The following is a 6,246-nucleotide window of genomic DNA, read 5'->3' on the forward strand; positions in this document are numbered from 1 at the left end:
CACATGTAGCCGAAGTTTAAAAAAATAAGTACTCTGTGCCCCCTCCCCACCCTTTGCTAGGAACAAGTCTTAAGCAAGTGAATTGCAGAGTGAGTGAGGGAAGGGATGGTGAGTGGTCTAGGCAATGACTTTCTTTTGTAATTTAAAGCATTGACACTGGTGTATAGGTCTGACTGGATGGTTTTGCCTGTGACACCACAGTACTGTGATTCCCAGGTCTTTGTGATTGCTGTGTCATGAACATGTTTTGTTGAACAATGAAATGCTGCTTGTATTTAAAATTTATTGAGTAAAACTACGTTCTGAGTCGCTTAAATAATTCTCGAGTAAAAATCCCGTAGCACATTTTTAAAGTGGGTTTTACTTCTATCTCAGAATGATCCTTCATTTAAAAAGCCGGTTAAGAGAAACATTTAATTTGTTACTAATAGCATCTGATTGATACACAAAAATAAGGTGAATTTATGCTCAAGAAGACCCATTAAAGTAAATGTGTCTTTTCAATTTTTCTTTGTATTAACTATACTTTTGAATATAAGCTGCACTTTTTCCATAAAAATGTGTATAATTCAAGCAGATACTTAAAGCAAAGAAAGTCACAACAGCTCAATCATTTACTGACAGTATGTGTATTTAGCTCTATTATTTACTTACCTGGAAAAATAGAAATCAGCCTGTGTAATGTGACAGGGGTATGAGGGTAGAAAAATACACCTCTCTGTTAACCATATCCTTTCATTTGACAATAAATACAGTACTGTACTATAGAAATGCCACTAACAGTGCTTTATTTTACTGTGTTTTGTTTGAATGGATGCATAACAGCAGCTGTCATCTTTATAAACTGCTCCTTTTTAAAGTTGTTTTTTTCTCTTCGTACATTTGCCTTAAAGATTTATTCTCTTCATACACTTGTCTAACTCCTGCAAAATACAATGGCAGTTGTGTGTGCTTATGGGAAGAGTAGCCATTTCTTTAAGAGCACTCCATTAATGGAAACAGATGAAATTATTGTAAAGAGCATTTTGAAAGGGCTCCTATATCTCTTTGTAGCTGTTGCTGTAGAGTATGGGGGAAAACCATGAGCTAATTGGAAATACAACACAGAAGGTGTGTCATAAGCTTCTCTAGGTACCTTGCACTGTACCTGTGTCATGCATGACACATAAAATACTGAGAAAGACAATATTTATTTTAAAACTATGTTTTGCTCTTTAAGAGGAGCAAAAACATCACTGAAGGAAAACTTTAAATCATTGTCATTATTGAAGTATTCCATCTTTGCTATGTAAAAAGCATAAACTGTAAGAAGTTATCAGTGATTTTTTCCCTCCCCAACTATTTATAGGGGGAGAATTATGTTTACAAATTTTTCTTCCCAGAAACATTCTTCTGTTCTGTTTTCACTCCTCAAGAAGAGGAAGGGGAGGTGCAGCCCTTAGAGTCTTTGGACCAAGTTCATCTCCAGATAATAATACTGAAATTCAAAGTGTTTACCCCACAAATGAATTTAGGTCATCTTTTACAATTTTTTACATAAAAACCTTGTTAGTACACCTGCAATTACAGTATCTTATTTTATTACCTGATAAAAGACTGCTTCCTAGAAATAAACATTAAAAAATCAACTCAGAGAGTATTTTCTTCTACAGATGTATATAGCTTTCAGCATTACAAATAGTTTGCATATAGTTCATGATAAAAAGCAGGAGAACTGCTTTTAAGGCATTAGGGATATTGAGCAGTCTATGCAATAAAAAGGGATGTGTTTTCTTCAGTGAAGACATCAGGAAACCAAGCACATTTTCTACCTCCATTTCAGCTTTTTGAAACATTTATTTTAGTAACCAAACTTTAATTTCTGGTGTCCAAATTGAGTTTTAGGAACATGGGTTCTTCCTAATAAAAATAGGTAGCAGCAGTATTTCTATTGATCTAGAAATATAAAGAGTGTTCTGCTTACCAGTACTGTTAATGCTGCCTTGTTGAGTGGGGTCAGGGCCATGTGTAACCCAGTGACATTCAAAGGAGCATTTGCATTCATCTTCATTCTTCTCTGTGAAGATCACACAAACTTTAGTCTGTCATACAGTCTGTATTGTTGCCATTTTGTAGGACAAATGCAGTACTTGGAAAATTAAGGCCTGAGCCTGTGAAATATAAAACACCTTCACATCCTATCAACTACAGTGGGGAGCTACAGCTGATAAACACCTCTTAAATCAATATGTAAATGTTTTGGCTACCAGGAATAACCTACATATGGATGTAAATGGGATCCCAGCTTGAATAGTTGGGGTAGAATGCACATTTAAAGAAATGTCATTGTTTCTTCACATCCTAAAGGAATTAACAAATGGGGGCTACTTTGGTCCATGAAACAATGGAACATATAGACTCAAGTTGTTATTACTTGTGACAAAATCCTGTTTCTGAAAAAAAAAAAACCAAAAAAGCAAAACAAACCCCACTCCTAAACAGTAACTGATTTGCTCTAATGTATACTGTATTTCGGCATAGGACATGGGATTAACCACTAATAGAATATATTGGGAATGATCAGGTTTGGAGATTTATATTTTATTGTTTTGTTCATTTGTCTTTATAAGGTTGTTAGGGTTTTTTTTAGTAAAAGCAAACAACAAATCTAACATATGAAACAAACTACAGGTTAGTTCTTTGCATCCTGAAGTTAAGTTTTGAAAGAGTGTTGCAAGTATTGGGAAAGAAAGGAAAATCAGGTTCTCTAATACTGTATGTACTTGTACTATTTTGGAAATACTTTATAGTGCTGAAGTTAGGACAGCTCCTCTCCTTGGTTAAGAAAGCCCATTACTATAGAGAAGCCATGACTTTAAAGGTATAGCTATACAACATCTGTTTTGAACAATTTTTGATCACCTGTACTGCAGATCTGTTTTCAGTTTGCAGATGGACTTAGCCCAGCATAAACCAGGCTGGACACATACTTCAAAATGCTACTTTACAGATTAGTGATCTGTAACACTGTAAAATACCAATTTTCCAACAATTTAATCAGTTATCGGTTTTCTTTTTGTACAGTATTGGTATTCTTTATAAGTTATTTTGCTGTCCTGCTTTGTAAATAACATGAAATTGTAAAAAAAAAAAAGGAAAAAAATAGGGCATAGATGGTTTTGTACATATATATATAATGTTCAAATAAAAATCCCCAACAATTAAAAAATGAATGTTGTTTTGAACGATTGGAGTCAGAGAGTGATCATGTAAACCAATATGAATTATTATAAAAAAATACTGCTTCACATGATGAAATCCATGAGTTGAGTGGTGTACGAGCCAGCTTCAAAGATCTTAGCATTGTTAGTTATTATGCTTGGGTCTTGTTTCTCTACTTTTCCCAAGTATTTTCCCAGGTATTCCTTCTCCCACTACTCCAGGCAGACAAAGACTAATTGTGGCATAACTTATAGTGGGGGAAGAATATTACTTCACTAGCATGCTCCAGCCACTAAGAAGTTTCTCTCTCACTGCTCAGTGGCTTTTGAGCTCAAGCTGATGCTCTCCCTTGCACCCTGCAGCCACCCCATGAGCTAATGTGCTTAAGCTTGTGCAACCACACTGCTACCTTGAGATTTCCATGAATTTGGATGGGTTCACGAATATAAGGAGAAAAGCTACCTGTTCAGCCTCCGAAGGAAGGAAAGATAAGGAGCCCTGCCCCCAAAAGCTTACTGACATATATAGTCAGAATTAACTAAGAGCAACTACTTACACTAACTTAACCTGTTACCTGAACTGTGCTAGGGTGTGAGCAAAATTAGACCCCTGACTCAAGGGAATATTTTAACCCTCTGGCAATATTTGACCCTCTGGCAGGGCAAGCAGAGACAGAGGGACGGGATAGTGCGATCTGCAGCTAGAACAAGATATGTAAACAGAGTTCAGGTTTTGACATGATATTAATGACATAGACAGTGGGACTTCAGTGCACCTTCAGCAAGCTTGTGAATGACACCAAGTTGAGTGATGCAGTTGATTCACTAGAGGGAAGAGATGCCATCCAGAGGGACCTGGACAGGCTTGAGGAGTGGGACCATGCGAACCTAATGAAGTTCAACAAGGCCAAGTGCAGGGTCCTGCACCTGGGTCAGCGCAATCCCCAGTTTCAGTACAGGCTGGGAGATAAAGAGATTGAGCGCAGCCCTGCAGAGAAGGACTTGGGGATATACCGGTGGATGAAAAATTGGACGTGAGCTGGCAACGTGCGCTTGCAGCCCAGAAAGCCAACCATATCCTGGGCTGCCTCAAAAGAAGTGTGGCCAGCAGGTCGAGGAAGGTGATTCTCTCCTTCTACTCTGCTCTGGTGAGACCCCACCTAGAGTGCTGCATCCAGCTCTGGGGCCCCCAGTACAAGGAAGACCTGTTATAGCGGGTCGAGAGAAGGGCCACGAAAATGATCAGAGAGCTGGAACACCTGTCCTATGAAGACAGTCTGAGAGAATTGGGGTAGTTTAGCCTGGAGAAGAGACAGCTATGGGGGAGACCTTATTTTCTGTCCTCAGGCTGAACAACCAAAAGACAAATAAAACAAACTCAGCATGGAATTTTCTCCCCCACTTTTAGGATAGCAGACACAGAACTGGGGCATTGAGCTCATTCCCCTGCAATCTCATCATACAGACTTTTTGTAAATTTATCATTCCTCACCTTAAAACTCATTAATTTTTGTCTATAGTGGTTTAATTGGAAAAGCTACCAAAATCTTCCTAGTGTAGACAAGGTCTTAGCCTTGGATGTTTCCAGCCAATGAGATCTAATAGAGTCTACAGAGTAGTCCTCCGAGGAACTGTGTAAATTTTGCCTGGAATAGTCACAACATATGAAGACTGGAAGCATTCCAAGAGATGCTAGCAGTAAGACTTAAGCTGTGACATGAGGAGGTGTGACCCTCAATACAGACCAACTGATTCAGAGAACACAATTTCCACAAGGAGACTCCCCCCCCAGGGTAGAAGAAATGAAACACAGCATACAATGCCATAAAAGTTCAGTTAAATGCCCACAGCATGGTTCAGAAAGCCACATGCAAGAGTAATCTCCTACCTGCTAGGATGACTTCTTTCACTTCCATGAGAGTCTAAAACACATGTTGTTCAGCATTCTTTCAGAGCCAAGGAGGTTTCCTTTCTGCATCAGAGTGCCGTAACAACTGCTACTTTCCCTGTGTTTTTTTCTATGGAGCCAAAAATCTCTTCCAGGTTGAGCTCTTCACATCTCCCAGACATATCTGACAAATTTCATCAACAATAACTTAATTAAAAGTCGCAATTGTCAGAACAATATGCTTATCGAAGTCTGCTTTAAGGCATTGCCTTAAAGTAAAAGAAGCTTTCACAATGGCATGAATTTTGCAATTGCAGTACTTTCAGTGCCATTCTGTCCTCAACTGAAAACTTCCTTGTTCCTTAAAATACCTCCTCAAACACTCTCACAGGTATTACGGAACTCTCCACCTTTCAAAATGGGAACTTCTTGATTGACACCATTTTTTAATCCTTAATAAACACTTGTTTCTGTATTATTATACACTGTTCATATGGAGCTCACCTATTCCTTTTGGGGGAAGAGAGACCAGAGTCCCTGTTGCTTTTAGCTTCTATTTTTGAAGTGGCTACAACCATTTCTGGTTTTTATTGGCTTATAGTCCCCAACTTATAACTGATAAATATCCTATTGCTTTCCATATCAAAAACTGTGAGCCTCTGTTTCAGTATTGTCTGTTGCCTCTTAGGAGACAGTGCTGATGAAAACAACACCTAAAAATCTGCATTGCTGAACACAAGGTACAAGGGAAGTGGAGTATGTAAAGTACAGGACTAGAAAAACACTTAGGAGATAAGGACAATTTATCATTCTTACATACCAACCCAGAGATCCAAAAAGGCCTCATGAGAATTCAGAAAGCACAGAGAAAGACACCAAAGAGCACTGACAATATCAGACACTTCCTAATCTTGTGCTAACAGTGTGCAAAGAAGTTTTAGGCTTTCCAAATGGCTTTTCCCTCCTTTTGTAGCTAATGGGCAGAGCTCATAAAGACAGCTGCAGAAGTTTCAGGAGAGAAACTGGGCTCTTCTGTTGTTAACCACAGTTTCAGAGGCCTTGAAAAGTGTTTCTAAATGGAAAACATTTTTGAGATCCTATGAAAAGCCATGTATAACTGCTCTGTCAAAAACACAAAGCACCACGTGTCTGTTAAAT

The sequence above is a fragment of the Rissa tridactyla genome, chromosome W, assembly GCF_028500815.1.
Source record: "Rissa tridactyla isolate bRisTri1 chromosome W, bRisTri1.patW.cur.20221130, whole genome shotgun sequence".
In the NCBI taxonomy this organism is placed as follows: Eukaryota; Metazoa; Chordata; class Aves; order Charadriiformes; family Laridae; genus Rissa; species Rissa tridactyla.